The 15,611-nt window shown below is 40.2% G+C and overlaps 1 protein-coding gene and 35 non-coding genes across 36 annotated transcripts in view; all 36 read right to left on the bottom strand.

Moving 5' to 3' along the window:
* LOC102801971 (xaa-Pro aminopeptidase 1-like) overlaps positions 1 to 15,611 on the bottom strand; it is a 183,737-nt gene that overhangs the window by 32,448 nt on the left and 135,678 nt on the right. The window lies entirely within an intron of this gene.
* Positions 308 to 395, bottom strand: TRNAY-GUA (transfer RNA tyrosine (anticodon GUA)). The gene is given in 2 exon segments: positions 308 to 343; positions 359 to 395. It is a non-coding gene; the product is annotated as a tRNA-Tyr (tRNA).
* TRNAY-GUA (transfer RNA tyrosine (anticodon GUA)) lies at positions 670 to 757 on the bottom strand. The gene is given in 2 exon segments: positions 670 to 705; positions 721 to 757. It is a non-coding gene; the product is annotated as a tRNA-Tyr (tRNA).
* Positions 1,033 to 1,120, bottom strand: TRNAY-GUA (transfer RNA tyrosine (anticodon GUA)). The gene is given in 2 exon segments: positions 1,033 to 1,068; positions 1,084 to 1,120. It is a non-coding gene; the product is annotated as a tRNA-Tyr (tRNA).
* On the bottom strand, positions 1,758 to 1,845 carry TRNAY-GUA (transfer RNA tyrosine (anticodon GUA)). The gene is given in 2 exon segments: positions 1,758 to 1,793; positions 1,809 to 1,845. It is a non-coding gene; the product is annotated as a tRNA-Tyr (tRNA).
* On the bottom strand, positions 2,120 to 2,207 carry TRNAY-GUA (transfer RNA tyrosine (anticodon GUA)). Its single transcript is given in 2 exon segments — positions 2,120 to 2,155; positions 2,171 to 2,207. It is a non-coding gene; the product is annotated as a tRNA-Tyr (tRNA).
* TRNAY-GUA (transfer RNA tyrosine (anticodon GUA)) lies at positions 2,483 to 2,570 on the bottom strand. The gene is given in 2 exon segments: positions 2,483 to 2,518; positions 2,534 to 2,570. It is a non-coding gene; the product is annotated as a tRNA-Tyr (tRNA).
* Positions 3,208 to 3,295, bottom strand: TRNAY-GUA (transfer RNA tyrosine (anticodon GUA)). Its single transcript is given in 2 exon segments — positions 3,208 to 3,243; positions 3,259 to 3,295. It is a non-coding gene; the product is annotated as a tRNA-Tyr (tRNA).
* TRNAY-GUA (transfer RNA tyrosine (anticodon GUA)) lies at positions 3,570 to 3,657 on the bottom strand. Its single transcript is given in 2 exon segments — positions 3,570 to 3,605; positions 3,621 to 3,657. It is a non-coding gene; the product is annotated as a tRNA-Tyr (tRNA).
* On the bottom strand, positions 4,658 to 4,745 carry TRNAY-GUA (transfer RNA tyrosine (anticodon GUA)). The gene is given in 2 exon segments: positions 4,658 to 4,693; positions 4,709 to 4,745. It is a non-coding gene; the product is annotated as a tRNA-Tyr (tRNA).
* Positions 5,020 to 5,107, bottom strand: TRNAY-GUA (transfer RNA tyrosine (anticodon GUA)). Its single transcript is given in 2 exon segments — positions 5,020 to 5,055; positions 5,071 to 5,107. It is a non-coding gene; the product is annotated as a tRNA-Tyr (tRNA).
* TRNAY-GUA (transfer RNA tyrosine (anticodon GUA)) lies at positions 5,384 to 5,471 on the bottom strand. Its single transcript is given in 2 exon segments — positions 5,384 to 5,419; positions 5,435 to 5,471. It is a non-coding gene; the product is annotated as a tRNA-Tyr (tRNA).
* On the bottom strand, positions 5,747 to 5,834 carry TRNAY-GUA (transfer RNA tyrosine (anticodon GUA)). The gene is given in 2 exon segments: positions 5,747 to 5,782; positions 5,798 to 5,834. It is a non-coding gene; the product is annotated as a tRNA-Tyr (tRNA).
* TRNAY-GUA (transfer RNA tyrosine (anticodon GUA)) lies at positions 6,110 to 6,197 on the bottom strand. The gene is given in 2 exon segments: positions 6,110 to 6,145; positions 6,161 to 6,197. It is a non-coding gene; the product is annotated as a tRNA-Tyr (tRNA).
* Positions 6,472 to 6,559, bottom strand: TRNAY-GUA (transfer RNA tyrosine (anticodon GUA)). The gene is given in 2 exon segments: positions 6,472 to 6,507; positions 6,523 to 6,559. It is a non-coding gene; the product is annotated as a tRNA-Tyr (tRNA).
* TRNAY-GUA (transfer RNA tyrosine (anticodon GUA)) lies at positions 6,835 to 6,922 on the bottom strand. The gene is given in 2 exon segments: positions 6,835 to 6,870; positions 6,886 to 6,922. It is a non-coding gene; the product is annotated as a tRNA-Tyr (tRNA).
* Positions 7,197 to 7,284, bottom strand: TRNAY-GUA (transfer RNA tyrosine (anticodon GUA)). Its single transcript is given in 2 exon segments — positions 7,197 to 7,232; positions 7,248 to 7,284. It is a non-coding gene; the product is annotated as a tRNA-Tyr (tRNA).
* TRNAY-GUA (transfer RNA tyrosine (anticodon GUA)) lies at positions 7,559 to 7,646 on the bottom strand. The gene is given in 2 exon segments: positions 7,559 to 7,594; positions 7,610 to 7,646. It is a non-coding gene; the product is annotated as a tRNA-Tyr (tRNA).
* Positions 7,921 to 8,008, bottom strand: TRNAY-GUA (transfer RNA tyrosine (anticodon GUA)). The gene is given in 2 exon segments: positions 7,921 to 7,956; positions 7,972 to 8,008. It is a non-coding gene; the product is annotated as a tRNA-Tyr (tRNA).
* Positions 8,284 to 8,371, bottom strand: TRNAY-GUA (transfer RNA tyrosine (anticodon GUA)). The gene is given in 2 exon segments: positions 8,284 to 8,319; positions 8,335 to 8,371. It is a non-coding gene; the product is annotated as a tRNA-Tyr (tRNA).
* TRNAY-GUA (transfer RNA tyrosine (anticodon GUA)) lies at positions 9,010 to 9,097 on the bottom strand. The gene is given in 2 exon segments: positions 9,010 to 9,045; positions 9,061 to 9,097. It is a non-coding gene; the product is annotated as a tRNA-Tyr (tRNA).
* TRNAY-GUA (transfer RNA tyrosine (anticodon GUA)) lies at positions 9,373 to 9,460 on the bottom strand. Its single transcript is given in 2 exon segments — positions 9,373 to 9,408; positions 9,424 to 9,460. It is a non-coding gene; the product is annotated as a tRNA-Tyr (tRNA).
* TRNAY-GUA (transfer RNA tyrosine (anticodon GUA)) lies at positions 9,735 to 9,822 on the bottom strand. Its single transcript is given in 2 exon segments — positions 9,735 to 9,770; positions 9,786 to 9,822. It is a non-coding gene; the product is annotated as a tRNA-Tyr (tRNA).
* TRNAY-GUA (transfer RNA tyrosine (anticodon GUA)) lies at positions 10,097 to 10,184 on the bottom strand. Its single transcript is given in 2 exon segments — positions 10,097 to 10,132; positions 10,148 to 10,184. It is a non-coding gene; the product is annotated as a tRNA-Tyr (tRNA).
* TRNAY-GUA (transfer RNA tyrosine (anticodon GUA)) lies at positions 10,460 to 10,547 on the bottom strand. The gene is given in 2 exon segments: positions 10,460 to 10,495; positions 10,511 to 10,547. It is a non-coding gene; the product is annotated as a tRNA-Tyr (tRNA).
* Positions 10,822 to 10,909, bottom strand: TRNAY-GUA (transfer RNA tyrosine (anticodon GUA)). Its single transcript is given in 2 exon segments — positions 10,822 to 10,857; positions 10,873 to 10,909. It is a non-coding gene; the product is annotated as a tRNA-Tyr (tRNA).
* Positions 11,186 to 11,273, bottom strand: TRNAY-GUA (transfer RNA tyrosine (anticodon GUA)). Its single transcript is given in 2 exon segments — positions 11,186 to 11,221; positions 11,237 to 11,273. It is a non-coding gene; the product is annotated as a tRNA-Tyr (tRNA).
* Positions 11,912 to 11,999, bottom strand: TRNAY-GUA (transfer RNA tyrosine (anticodon GUA)). The gene is given in 2 exon segments: positions 11,912 to 11,947; positions 11,963 to 11,999. It is a non-coding gene; the product is annotated as a tRNA-Tyr (tRNA).
* TRNAY-GUA (transfer RNA tyrosine (anticodon GUA)) lies at positions 12,637 to 12,724 on the bottom strand. Its single transcript is given in 2 exon segments — positions 12,637 to 12,672; positions 12,688 to 12,724. It is a non-coding gene; the product is annotated as a tRNA-Tyr (tRNA).
* On the bottom strand, positions 13,000 to 13,087 carry TRNAY-GUA (transfer RNA tyrosine (anticodon GUA)). Its single transcript is given in 2 exon segments — positions 13,000 to 13,035; positions 13,051 to 13,087. It is a non-coding gene; the product is annotated as a tRNA-Tyr (tRNA).
* Positions 13,364 to 13,451, bottom strand: TRNAY-GUA (transfer RNA tyrosine (anticodon GUA)). The gene is given in 2 exon segments: positions 13,364 to 13,399; positions 13,415 to 13,451. It is a non-coding gene; the product is annotated as a tRNA-Tyr (tRNA).
* Positions 13,726 to 13,813, bottom strand: TRNAY-GUA (transfer RNA tyrosine (anticodon GUA)). The gene is given in 2 exon segments: positions 13,726 to 13,761; positions 13,777 to 13,813. It is a non-coding gene; the product is annotated as a tRNA-Tyr (tRNA).
* Positions 14,088 to 14,175, bottom strand: TRNAY-GUA (transfer RNA tyrosine (anticodon GUA)). Its single transcript is given in 2 exon segments — positions 14,088 to 14,123; positions 14,139 to 14,175. It is a non-coding gene; the product is annotated as a tRNA-Tyr (tRNA).
* Positions 14,451 to 14,538, bottom strand: TRNAY-GUA (transfer RNA tyrosine (anticodon GUA)). Its single transcript is given in 2 exon segments — positions 14,451 to 14,486; positions 14,502 to 14,538. It is a non-coding gene; the product is annotated as a tRNA-Tyr (tRNA).
* TRNAY-GUA (transfer RNA tyrosine (anticodon GUA)) lies at positions 14,813 to 14,900 on the bottom strand. The gene is given in 2 exon segments: positions 14,813 to 14,848; positions 14,864 to 14,900. It is a non-coding gene; the product is annotated as a tRNA-Tyr (tRNA).
* TRNAY-GUA (transfer RNA tyrosine (anticodon GUA)) lies at positions 15,331 to 15,418 on the bottom strand. The gene is given in 2 exon segments: positions 15,331 to 15,366; positions 15,382 to 15,418. It is a non-coding gene; the product is annotated as a tRNA-Tyr (tRNA).

Genomic DNA, 15,611 nt, shown 5'->3' on the forward strand with positions numbered 1-15,611 from the left:
TCCTCCGCTCTACCAACTGAGCTATCGAAGGGATGACATGTAGTCATTAAGTCAAACATGATGAGTCCATTTCTGCCCTTTGACATTGAATGTGTCATATTGATGTCACCGTTTTGACGTTTGTGCAATCATATATTGAGTAACGCAATGAGAACTTGCGCCATTTTCAATTGAAAACACTTTCATGAATTACGTAATCGACGATGCAGTACGCAATAAAAACTTGCGCCACTTGAATTTGAAAACAATTCCTTAATGACGTAACCGACCATGCAGTACTAGTACAATTTACGCAAAACAGGACACGTCCTTCGAGCCGGATTCGAACCAGCGACCTAAGGATAACAGCAAATGACCACTACAGTCCTCCGCTCTACCAACTGAGCTATCGAAGGGATGACATGTAGTCATTATATCAAACACGATGACCCCAATTATACCCTTTGACATTGAATGTCTCATTTTGATGTCACCGTTTTGACGTTTGTGCAATCATATATTGAGTAACGCAATCAGAACATGGCCATTTTAAATTGAAAACACTTTCATGAATTACGTAATCGACGATGCAGTGGGCAATCAAATGTTGCGCAACTTGAATTTGAAAACAATCATTAATGACGTAATCGACCACGAAGTACTAGTACAATTTACGCAAAACAGGACACGTCCTTCGAGCCGGATTCGAACCAGCAACCTAAGGATAACAGCAAATGACCACTACAGTCCTCCGCTCTACCAACTGAGCTATCGAAGGGATGACATGTAGTCATTATGTCAAACATGATGAGTCCAATTCTGCCCTTTGACATTGAATGTCTCATTATGATGTCACCGTTTTGACGTTTGTGCAATCATATATTGAGTATCGCAATCAGAACACGCGCCATTGTCAATTGAAAACACTTTCATGAATTACGTAATCGACGATGCGGTACGCAATCAAAACTTGCGCCACTCGAATTTCAAAACAATCATTAATGACGTAATCGACTATGAAGTACTAGTACAATTTACGCAAAACAGGACACCTCCTTCGAGCAGGATTCGAACCAGCGACCTAAGGATAACAGCAAATGACCACTACAGTCCTCCGCTCTACCAACTGAGCTATCGAAGGGATGACATATAGTCATTATATCAAACACGATGACCCCAATTATACCCTTTCACATTGAATGTCTCATTTTGATGTCACCGTTTTGACGTTTGTGCAATCATATATTGAGTAACGCAATCAGAACATGGCCATTTTAAATTGAAAACACTTTCATGAATTACGTAATCGACGATACAGTACGCAATCAAAACTTGCGCAACTCGAATTTGAAAACAATCATTAATGACGTAATCGACCACGAAGTACTAGTACAATTTACGCAAAACAGGACACGTCCTTCGAGCTGGATTCGAACCAGCGACCTAAGGATAACAGCAAATGACCACTACAGTCCTCCGCTCTACCAAATGAGCTATCGATGGGATGACATGTAGTCATTATATCAAACACGATGACCCCAATTATACCCTTTGACATTGAATGTCTCATTTTGATGTCACCGTTTTGACGTTTGTGGAATCATATATTGAGTAACGCAATCAGAACATGCGCCATTTTAAATTGAAAACACTTTCATGAATTACGTAATCGACGATGCAGTATGCAATCAATACTTGCGCCACTTGAATTTGAAAACAATCATTAATGACGTAATCGACCGTGAAGTACTAGTACAATTTACGCAAAACAGGACACGTCCTTCAAGCCGGATTCGAACCAGCGACCTAAGGATAACAGCAAATGACCACTACAGTCCTCCGCTCTACCAACTGAGCTATCGAAGGGATGACATGTAGTCATTATATCAAACACGATGACCCCAATTATACCCTTTGACATTGAATGTCTCATTTTGATGTCACCGTTTTGACGTTTGTGCAATCATATATTGAGTAACGCAATCAGAACATGGCCATTTTAAATTGAAAACACTTTCATGAATTACGTAATCGACGATGCAGTGGGCAATCAAATGTTGCGCAACTCGAATTTGAAAACAATCATTAATGACGTAATCGACCGTGAAGTACTAGTACAATTTACACAAAACAGGACACGTCCTTCAAGCCGGATTCGAACCAGCGACCTAAGGATAACAGCAAATGACCACTACAGTCCTCCACTCTACCAACTGAGCTATCGAAGGGATGACATGTAGTCATTATATCAAACACGATGACCCCAATTATACCCTTTGACATTGAATGTCTCATTTTGATGTCACCGTTTTGACGTTTGTGTAATCATATATTGAGTAACGCAATCAGAACATGCGCCATTTTAAATTGAAAACACTTTCATGAATTACGTAATCGACGATGCAGTATGCAATCAAAACTTGCGCCACTTGAATTTGAAAACAATCATTAATGACGTAATCGACCGTGAAGTACTAGTACAATTTACGCAAAACAGGACACGTCCTTCAAGCCGGATTCGAACCAGCAACCTAAGGATAACAGCAAATGACCACTACAGTCCTCCGCTCTACCAACTGAGCTATCGAAGGTATGACATTAAGTAATTATATCAAACACGATGACCCCAATTCTGCCCTTTGACATTGAATGTCTCATTTTTATGTCACCGTTTTGACGTTTGTGCAATCATATATTGAGTAACGCAATCAGAACATGCGCCATTTTCAATTGGAAACACTTTCATGAATTACGTAATCGACGATGCAGTACGCAATCAAAACTTGCGCCCCTTGAATTTGAAAACAATCATTAATGACGTAATCGACCATGAAGTACTAGCACAATTTACGCAAAACAGGACACGTCCTTCGAGCCGGATTCGAACCAGCTACCTAATGATAACAGCAAATAACCACTACAGTCCTCCGCTCTACCAACTGAGCTATCAAAGGGATGACATGTAGTCATTATATCAAACACGATGACCCCAATTATACCCTTTGACATTGAATGTCTCATTTTGTTGTCGCCGTTTTGACGTTTGTTCAATAATATATTGAGTAACACAATCAGAACATGGCCATTTTAAATTGAAAACACTTTCATGAATTACGTAATCGACGATGCAGTACGCAATCAAAACTTGCGCAACTCGAATTTGAAAACAATCGTTAATGACGTAATCGATTACGAAGTACTAGTACAATTTACGCAAAACAGGACCCGTCCTTCGAGCCGGATACGAACCAGCGACCTAAGGATAACAGCAAATGACCACTACAGTCCTCCGCTCTACCAACTGAGCTATCGAAGGGATGACATGTAGTCATTATGTCAAACATGATGAGTCCAATTCTGCCCTTTGACATTGAATGTCTCATTATGATGTCACCGTTTTGACGTTTGTGCAATCATATATTGAGTAACGCAATCAGAACATGGCCATTTTAAACTGAAAACACTTTCATGAATTACGTAATCGACAATGCAGTACGCAATCAAAACTTGCGCAACTCGAATTTGAAAACAATCATTAATGACGTAATCGACCACGAAGTACTAGTACAATTTACGCAAAACAGGACACGTCCTTCGAGCCGGATTCGAACCAGCGACCTAAGGATAACAGCAAATGACCACTACAGTCCTCCGCTCTACCAACTGAGCTATCGAAGGGATGACATGTAGTCATTAAGTCAAACATGATGAGTCCAATTCTGCCCTTTCACATTGAATGTCTCATTATGATGTCACCGTTTTGACGTTTGTGCAATCATATATTGAGTAACGCAATGAGAACTTGCGCCATTTTCAATTGAAAACACTTTCATGAATTACGTAATCGACGATGCAGTACGCAATAAAAACTTGCGCCACTTGAATTTGAAAACAATTCATTAATGACGTAACCGACCATGCAGTACTAGTACAATTTACGCAAAACAGGACACGTACTTCGAGCCGGATTCGAACCAGCGACCTAAGGATAACAGCAAATGACCACTACAGACCTCCGCTCTACCAACTGAGCTATCGAAGGGATGACATGTAGTCATTATATCAAACACGATGACCCCAATTATACCCTTTGACATTGAATGTCTCATTTTGATGTCACCGTTTTGACGTTTGTGCAATCATATATTGAGTAATGCAATCAGAACATGGCCATTTTAAATTGAAAACACTTTCATGAATTACGTAATCGACAATGCAGTAGGCAATAAAAACTTGCGCCCCTTGAATTTGAAAACAATCATTAATGACGTAATCGACCATGAAGTACTAGCACAATTTACGCAAAACAGGACACGTCCTTCGAGCCGGATTCGAACCAGCTACCTAATGATAACAGCAAATAACCACTACAGTCCTCCGCTCTACCAACTGAGCTATCGAAGGGATGACATGTAGTTATTATATCAAACACGATGACCCCAATTATACCCTTTGACATTGAATGTCTCATTTTGATGTCGTCGTTTTGACGTTTGTTCAATAATATATTGAGTAACACAATCAGAACATGGCCATTTTAAATTGAAAACACTTTCATGAATTACGTAATCGACGATGCAGTACGCAATCAAAACTTGCGCAAATCGAATTTGAAAACAATCGTTAATGACGTAATCGACCACGAAGTACTAGTACAATTTACGCAAAACAGGACACGTCCTTCGAGCCGGATTCGAACCAGCGACCTAAGGATAACAGCAAATGACCACTACAGTCCTCCGCTCTACCAACTGAGCTATCGAAGGGATGACATGTAGTCATTATGTCAAACATGATGAGTCCAATTCTGCCCTTTGACATTGAATGTCTCATTATGATGTCACCGTTTTGACGTTTGTGCAATCATATATTGAGTAACGCAATAAGAACATGGCCATTTTAAATTGAAAACACTTTCATGAATTACGTAATCGACAATGCAGTACGCAATCAAAACTTGCGCAACTCGAATTTGAAAACAATCATTAATGACGTAATCGACCACGAAGTACTAGTACAATTTACGCAAAACAGGACACGTCCTTCGAGCCGGATTCGAACCAGCGACCTAAGGATAACAGCAAATGACCACTACAGTCCTCCGCTCTACCAACTGAGCTATCGAAGGGACGACATGTAGTCATTAAGTCAAACATGATGAGTCCATTTCTGCCCTTTGACATTGACTGTCTCATTATGATGTCACCGTTTTGACGTTTGTGCAATCATATATTGAGTAACGCAATGAGAACTTGCGCCATTTTCAATTGAAAACACTTTCATGAATTACGTAATCGACGATGCAGTACGCAATAAAAACTTGCGCCACTTGAATTTGAAAACAATTCATTAATGACGTAACCGACCATGCAGTACTAGTACAATTTACGCAAAACAGGACACGTCCTTCGAGCCGGATTCGAACCAGCGACCTAAGGATAACAGCAAATGACCACTACAGTCCTCCGCTCTACCAACTGAGCTATCGAAGGGATGACATGTAGTCATTATATCAAACACGATGACCCCAATTATACCCTTTGACATTGAATGTCTCATTTTGATGTCACCGTTTTGACGTTTGTGCAATCATATATTGAGTAACGCAATCAGAACATGGCCAATTTTAAATTGAAAACACTTTCATGAATTACGTAATCGACGATGCAGTGGGCAATCAAATGTTGCGCAACTTGAATTTGAAAACAATCATTAATGACGTAATCGACCACGAAGTACTAGTACAATTTACGCAAAACAGGACACGTCCTTCGAGCCGGATTCGAACCAGCAACCTAAGGATAACAGCAAATGACCACTACAGTCCTCCGCTCTACCAACTGAGCTATCGAAGGGATGACATGTAGTCATTATGTCAAACATGATGAGTCCAATTCTGCCCTTTGACATTGAATGTCTCATTATGATGTCACCGTTTTGACGTTTGTGCAATCATATATTGAGTATCGCAATCAGAACATGCGCCATTGTCAATTGAAAACACTTTCATGAATTACGTAATCGACGATGCAGTACGCAATCAAAACTTGCGCAACTCGAATTTGAAAACAATCATTAATGATGTAATCGACCACGAAGTACTAGTACAATTTACGCAAAACAGGACACGTCCTTCAAGCCGGATTCGAACCAGCGACCTAAGGATAACAGCAAATGACCACTACAGTCCTCCGCTCTACCAACTGAGCTATCGAAGGGATGACATGTAGTCATTATATCAAACACGATGACCCCAATTATACCCTTTGACATTGAATGTCTCATTTTGATGTCACCGTTTTGACGTTTGTGCAATCATATATTGAGTAACGCAATCAGAACATGGCCATTTTAAATTGAAAACACTTTCATGAATTACGTAATCGACGATGCAGTGGGCAATCAAATGTTGCGCAACTCGAATTTGAAAACAATCATTAATGACGTAATCGACCGTGAAGTACTAGTACAATTTACGCAAAACAGGACACGTCCTTCAAGCCGGATTCGAACCAGCGACCTAAGGATAACAGCAAATGACCACTACAGTCCTCCACTCTACCAACTGAGCTATCGAAGGGATGACATGTAGTCATTATAACAAACACGATGACCCCAATTATACCCTTTGACATTGAATGTCTCATTTTGATGTCACCGTTTTGACGTTTGTGGAATCATATATTGAGTAACGCAATCAGAACATGCGCCATTTTAAATTGAAAACACTTTCATGAATTACGTAATCGACGATGCAGTATGCAATCAAAACTTGCGCCACTTGAATTTGAAAACAATCATTAATGACGTAATCGACCGTGAAGTACTAGTACAATTTACGCAAAACAGGACACGTCCTTCAAGCCGGATTCGAACCAGCAACCTAAGGATAACAGCAAATGACCACTACAGTCCTCCGCTCTACCAACTGAGCTATCGAAGGGATGACATGTAGTCATTATATCAAACACGATGACCCCAATTATACCCTTTGACATTGAATGTCTCATTTTGATGTCACCGTTTTGACGTTTGTGCAATCATATATTGAGTAACGCAATCAGAACATGGCCATTTTAAATTGAAAACACTTTCATGAATTACGTAATCGACAATGCAGTACGCAATCAAAACTTGCGCAACTCGAATTTGAAAACAATCATTAATGACGTAATCGACCACGAAGTACTAGTACAATTTACGCAAAACAGGACACGTCCTTCGAGCCGGATTCGAACCAGCGACCTAAGGATAACAGCAAATGACCACTACAGTCCTCCGCTTTACCAACTGAGCTATCGAAGGGATGACATGTAGTCATTAAGTCAAACATGATGAGTCCAATTCTGCCCTTTGACATTGAATGTCTCATTATGATGTCACCGTTTTGACGTTTGTGCAATCATATATTGAGTAACGCAATCAGAACATGGCCATTTTAAATTGAAAACACTTTCATGAATTACGTAATCGACGATGCAGTGGGCAATCAAATGTTGCGCAACTCGAATTTGAAAACAATCATTAATGACGTAATCGACCACGAAGTACTAGTACAATTTACGCAAAACAGGACACGTCCTTCGAGCCGGATTCGAACCAGCGACCTAAGGATAACAGCAAATGACCACTACAGTCCTCCGCTCTACCAACTGAGCTATCGAAGGGATGACATGTAGTCATTATGTCAAACATGATGAGTCCAATTATACCCTTTGACATTGAATGTCTCATTTTGATGTCGCCGTTTTGACGTTTGTTCAATAATATATTGAGTAACACAATCAGAACATGGCCATTTTAAATTGAAAACACTTTCATGAATTACGTAATCGACGATGCAGTACGCAATCAAAACTTGCGCAACTCGAATTTGAAAACAATCGTTAATGACGTAATCGATTACGAAGTACTAGTACAATTTACGCAAAACAGGACCCGTCCTTCGAGCCGGATACGAACCAGCGACCTAAGGATAACAGCAAATGACCACTACAGTCCTCCGCTCTACCAACTGAGCTATCGAAGGGATGACATGTAGTCATTATGTCAAACATGATGAGTCCAATTCTGCCCTTTGACATTGAATGTCTCATTATGATGTCATCGTTTTGACGTTTGTGCAATCATATATTGAGTAACGCAATCAGAACTTGCGCCATTTTCAATTGAAAACACTTTCATGAATTACGTAATCGACGATGCAGTACGCAATAAAACTTGCGCCACTTGAATTTGAAAACAATTCATTAATGACGTAACCGACCATGCAGTACTAGTACAATTTACGCAAAACAGGACACGTACTTCGAGCCGGATTCGAACCAGCGACCGAAGGATAACAGCAAATGACCACTACAGTCCTCCGCTCTACCAACTGAGCTATCGAAGGGATGACATGTAGTCATTATGTCAAACATGATGAGTTCAATTCTGCCCTTTGACATTGAATGTCTCATTATGATGTCACCGTTTTGACGTTTGTGCAATCATATATTGAGTAACGCAATCAGAACATGCGCCATTTTCAATTGAAAACACTTTCATGAATTACGTAATCGACGATGCAGTACGCAATCAAAACTTGCGCAACTCGAATTTGAAAACAATCATTAATGACGTAATCGACCACGAAGTACTAGTACAATTTACACAAAACAGTACACGTCCTTCGAGCTGGATTCGAACCAGCGACCTAAGGATAACAGCAAATGACCACTACAGTCCTCCGCTCTACCAACTGCGCTATCGATGGGATGACATGTAGTCATTATATCAAACACGATGACCCCAATTATACCCTTTGACATTGAATGTCTCATTTTGATGTCACCGTTTTGACGTTTGTGGAATCATATATTGAGTAACGCAATCAGAACATGCGTCATTTTAAATTGAAAACACTTTCATGAATTACGTAATCGACGATGCAGTGTGCAATCAAAACTTGCGCCACTTGAATTTGAAAACAATCATTAATGACGTAATCGACCGTGAAGTATTAGTACAATTTACGCAAAACAGGACACGTCCTTCAAGCCGGATTCGAACCAGCGACCTAAGGATAACAGCAAATGACCACTACAGTCCTCCGCTCTACCAACTGAGCTATCGAAGGGATGACATGTAGTCATTATGTCAAACATGATGAGTCCAATTCTGCCCTTTGACATTGAATGACTCATTATGATGTCACCGTTTTGACGTTTGTGCAATCATATATTGAGTAACGCAATCAGAACATGCGCCATTTTCAATTGAAAACACTTTCATGAATTACGTAATCGACGATGCAGTGGGCAATCAAATGTTGCGCAACTCGAATTTGAAAACAATCATTAATGACGTAACCGACCATGCAGTACTAGTACAATTTACGCAAAACAGGTCACGTCCTTCGAGCCGGATTCGAACCAGCGACCTAAGGATAACAGCAAATGACCACTACAGTCCTCCGCTCTACCAACTGAGCTATCGAAGGGATGACATATAGCCATTATATCAAACATGATGACCCCAATTATACCCTTTCACATTGAATGTCTCATTTTGATGTCACCGCTTTGACGTTTGTGCAATCATATATTGAGTAACGCAATCAGAACATGGCCATTTTAAATTGAAAACACTTTCATGAATTACGTAATCGACGATGCAGTGGGCAGTCAAATGTTGCGCAACTCGAATTTGAAAACAATCATTAATGACGTAATCGACCACGAAGTACTAGTACAATTTACGCACAACAGGACACGTCCTTCGAGCCGGATTCGAACCAGCGACCTAAGGATAACAGCAAATGACCACTACAGTCCTTCGCTCTACCAACTGAGCTATCGAAGGGATGACATGTAGTCATTATGTCAAACATGATGAGTCCAATTCTGCCCTTTGACATTGAATGTCTCATTATGATGTCACCGTTTTGACGTTTGTGCAATCATATATTGTATAACGCAATCAGAACATGCCCATTTTAAATTGAAAACACTTTCATGAATTACGTAATCGACGATGCATTACGCAATCAAAACTTGCGCAACTCGAATTTGAAAACAATCATTAATGACGTAATCGACCACGCAGTACTAGTACAATTTACGCAAAACAGGACACGTCCTTCGAGCTGGATTCGAACCAGCGACCTAAGGATAACAGCAAATGACCACTACAGTCCTCCGCTCTACCAACTGAGCTATCGATGGGATGACATGTAGTCATTATATCAAACACGATGACCCCAATTATACCCTTTGACATTGAATGTCTCATTTTGATGTCACCGTTTTGACGTTTGTGCAATCATATATTGAGTAACGCAATCAGAACATGCGCCATTTTAAATTGAAAACACTTTCATGAATTACGTAATCGACGATGCAGTATGCAATCAAAACTTGCGCCACTTGAATTTGAAAACAATCATTAATGACGTAATCGACCGTGAAGTACTAGTACAATTTACGCAAAACAGGACACGTCCTTCAAGCCGGATTCGAACCAGCGACCTAAGGATAACAGCAAATGACCACTACAGTCCTCCGCTCTACCAACTGAGCTATCGAAGGGATGACATGTAGTCATTATATCAAACAGGATGACCCCAATTATACCCTTTGACATTGAATGTCTCATTTTGATGTCACCGTTTTGACGTTTGTGCAATCATATATTGAGTAACGCAATCAGAACATGGCCATTTTAAATTGAAAACACTTTCATGAATTACGTAATCGACGATGCAGTGGGCAATCAAATGTTGCGCAACTCGAATTTGAAAACAATCATTAATGACGTAATCGACCACGAAGTACTAGTACAATTTACGCAAAACAGGACACGTCCTTCGAGCCGGATTCGAACCAGCGACCTAAGGATAACAGCAAATGACCACTACAGTCCTCCGCTCTACCAACTGAGCTATCGAAGGGATGACATGTAGTCATTATGTCAAACATGATGAGTCCAATTCTGCCCTTTGACATTGAATGTCTCATTATGATGTCACCGTTTTGACGTTTGTGCAATCATATATTGAGTAACGCAATCAGAACATGCGCCATTTTCAATTGAAAACACTTTAATGAATTACGTAATCGACGATGCAGTACGCAATAAAAACTTGCGCCACTTGAATTTGAAAACAATTCATTAATGACGTAACCGACCATGCAGTACTAGTACAATTTACGCAAAACAGGTCACGTCCTTCGAGCCGGATTCGAACCAGCGACCTAAGGATAACAGCAAATGACCACTACAGTCCTCCGCTCTACCAACTGAGCTATCGAAGGGATGACATATAGTCATTATATCAAACACGATGACCCCAATTATACCCTTTGATATTGAATGTCTCATTTTGATGTCACCGTTTTGACGTTTGTGCAATCATATATTGAGTAACGCAATCAGAACATGGCCATTTTAAATTGAAAACACTTTCATGAATTACATAATCGACCATGCAGTGGGCAATCAAATGTTGCGCAACTCGAATTTGAAAACAATCATTAATGACGTAATCGACCACGACGTACTAGTACAATTTACGCAAAACAGGACACGTCCGTCGAGCCGGATTCGAACCAGCGACCTAAGGATAACAGCAAATGACCACTACAGTCATCCGCTCTACCAACTGAGCTATCGAAGGGATGACATGTAGTCATTATGTCAAACATGATGAGTCCAATTCTGTCCTTTGACATTGAATGTCTCATTATGATGTCACCGTTTTGACGTTTGTGCAATCATATATTGAGTAACGCAATCAGAACATGCGCCATTTTAAATTGAAAACACTTTCATGAATTACGTAATCGACGATGCAGTACGCAATAAAAACTTGCGCCACTTGAATTTGAAAACAATTCATTAATGACGTAACCGACCATGCAGTACTAGTACAATTTACGCAAAACAGGTCACGTCCTTCGAGCCGGATTCGAACCAGCGACCTAAGGATAACAGCAAATGACCACTACAGTCCTCCGCTCTACCAACTGAGCTATCGAAGGGATGACATATAGTCATTATATCAAACACGATGACCCCAATTATACCCTTTGATATTGAATGTCTCATTTTGATGTCACCGTTTTGACGTTTGTGCAATCATATATTGAGTAACGCAATCAGAACATGGCCATTTTAAATTGAAAACACTTTCATGAATTACATAATCGACGATGCAGTGGGCAATCAAATGTTGCGCAACTCGAATTTGAAAACAATCATTAATGACGTAATCGACCACGACGTACTAGTACAATTTACGCAAAACAGGACACGTCCGTCGAGCCGGATTCGAACCAGCGACCTAAGGATAACAGCAAATGACCACTACAGTCATCCGCTCTACCAACTGAGCTATCGAAGGGATGACATGTAGTCATTATGTCAAACATGATGAGTCCAATTCTGTCCTTTGACATTGAATGTCTCATTATGATGTCACCGTTTTGACGTTTGTGCAATCATATATTGAGTAACGCAATCAGAACATGCGCCATTTTAAATTGAAAACACTTTCATGAATTACGTAATCGACGATGCAGTACGCATTCAAAACTTGCGCAACTCGAATTTGAAAACAATCATTAATGACGTAATCGACCACGAAGTACTAGTACAATTTACGCAAAACAGGACACGTCCTTCGAGCCGGATTCGAACCAGCGACCTAAGGATAACAGCAAATGACCACTACAGTCCTCCGCTCTACCAACTGAGCTATCGAAGGGATGACATGTAGTCATTATGTCAAACATGATGAGTCCAATTCTGCCCTTTGACATTGAATGTCTCATTATGATGTCACCGTTTTGACGTTTGTGCAATCATATATTGAGTAACGCAATCAGAACATGCGCCATTTTCAATTGAAAACACTTTCATGAATTACGTAATCGACGATGCAGTACGCAATAAAAACTTGCGCAACTCGAATTTGAAAACAATCATTAATGACGTAATCGACCACGAAGTACTAGTACAATTTACGCAAAACAGGACACGTCCTTCGAGCCGGATTCGAACCAGCGACCTAAGGATAACAGCAAATGACCACTACAGTCCTCCGCTCTACCAACTGAGCTATCGAAGGGATGACATGTAGTCATTATGTCAAACATGATGAGTCCAATTCTGCCCTTTGACATTGAATGTCTCATTATGATGTCACCGTTTTGACGTTTGTGCAATCATATATTGAGTAACGCAATCAGAACATGCGCCATTTTCAATTGAAAACACTTTCATGAATTACGTAATCGACGATGCAGTACGCAATAAAAACTTGCGCCACTTGAATTTGAAAACAATTCATTAATGACGTAACCGACCATGCAGTACTAGTACAATTTACGCAAAACAGGACACGTACTTCGAGCCGGATTCGAACCAGCGACCTAAGGATAACAGCAAATGACCACTACAGTCCTCCGCTCTACCAACTGAGCTATCGAAGGGATGACATGTAGTCATTATATCAAACATGATGACCCCAATTATACCCTTTGACATTGAATGTCTCATTTTGATGTCACCGTTTTGACGTTTGTGCAATCATATATTGAGTAACGCAATCAGAACATGGCCATTTTAAATTGAAAACACTTTCATGAATTACGTAATCGACGATGCAGTGGGCAATCAAATGTTGCGCAACTCGAATTTGAAAACAATCATTAATGACGTAACCGACCATGCAGTACTAGTACAATTTACGCAAAACAGGTCACGTCCTTCGAGCCGGATTCGAACCAGCGACCTAAGGATAACAGCAAATGACCACTACAGTCCTCCGCTCTACCAACTGAGCTATCGAAGGGATGACATATAGTCATTATATCAAACACGATGACCCCAATTATACCCTTTCACATTGAATGTCTCATTTTGATGTCACCGTTTTGACGTTTGTGCAATCATATATTGAGTAACGCAATCAGAACATGGCCATTTTAAATTGAAAACACTTTCATGAATTACGTAATCGACGATGCAGTGGGCAGTCAAATGTTGCGCAACTCGAATTTGAAAACAATCATTAATGACGTAATCGACCACGAAGTACTAGTACAATTTACGCAAAACAGGACACGTCCTTCGAGCTGGATTCGAACCAGCGACCTAAGGATAACAGCAAATGACCACTACAGTCCTCCGCTCTACCAACTGAGCTATCGATGGGATGACATGTAGTCATTATATCAAACACGATGACCCCAATTATACCCTTTGACATTGAATGTCTCATTTTGATGTCACCGTTTTGACGTTTGTGCAATCATATATTGAGTAACGCAATCAGAACATGCGCCATTTTAAATTGAAAACACTTTCATGAATTACGTAATCGACGATGCAGTATGCAATCAAAACTTGCGCCACTTGAATTTGAAAACAATCATTAATGACGTAATCGACCGTGAAGTACTAGTACAATTTACGCAAAACAGGACACGTCCTTCAAGCCGGATTCGAACCAGCGACCTAAGGATAACAGCAAATGACCACTACAGTCCTCCGCTCTACCAACTGAGCTATCGAAGGGATGACATGTAGTCATTATATCAAACAGGATGACCCCAATTATACCCTTTGACATTGAATGTCTCATTTTGATGTCACCGTTTTGACGTTTGTGCAATCATATATTGAGTAACGCAATCAGAACATGGCCATTTTAAATTGAAAACACTTTCATGAATTACGTAATCGACGATGCAGTGGGCAATCAAATGTTGCGCAACTCGAATTTGAAAACAATCATTAATGACGTAATCGACCACGAAGTACTAGTACAATTTACGCAAAACAGGACACGTCCTTCGAGCCGGATTCGAACCAGCGACATAAGGATAACAGCAAATGACCACTACAGTCCTCCGCTCTACCAACTGAGCTATCGAAGGGATGACATGTAGTCATTATATCAAACACGATGACCCCAATTATACCCTTTGACATTGAATGTCTCATTATGATGTCACCGTTTTGACGTTTGTGCAATCATATATTGAGTAACGCAATCAGAACATGCGCCATTTTCAATTGAAAACACTTTCATGAATTACGTAATCGACGATGCAGTACGCAATCAAAACTTGCGCCACTCGAATTTGAAAACAATCATTAATGATGTCACCGTTTTGACGTTTGTGCAATCATATATTGAGTAACGCAATCAGAACATGCGCCATTTTAAATTGAAAACACTTTCATGAATTACATAATCGACGATGCAGTATGCAATCAAAACTTGCGCCACTCGAATTTGAAAACAATCATTAATGACGTAATCGACTATGAAGTACTAGTACAATTTACGCAAAACAGGACACGTCCTTCGAGCCGGATTCGAACCAGCGACCTAAGGATAACAGCAAATGACCACTACAGTCCTCCGCTCTACCAACTGAGCTATCGAAGGGATGACATGTAGTCATTTTGTCTCATTTTGATGTCACCGTTTTGACGTTTGTGCAATCATATATTGAGTTACGCAATCAGAACATGGCCATTTTAAATTGAAAACTCTTTCATGAATTACGTAATCGACGATGCATTAAGCAATCAAAACTTGCGCAACTCGAATTTGAAAACAATCATTAATGACGTAATCG

This window comes from Saccoglossus kowalevskii, chromosome 11 (genome assembly GCF_978046115.1).
Source record: "Saccoglossus kowalevskii chromosome 11, keSacKowa6.1, whole genome shotgun sequence".
NCBI classification, from domain to species: Eukaryota; Metazoa; Hemichordata; class Enteropneusta; family Harrimaniidae; genus Saccoglossus; species Saccoglossus kowalevskii.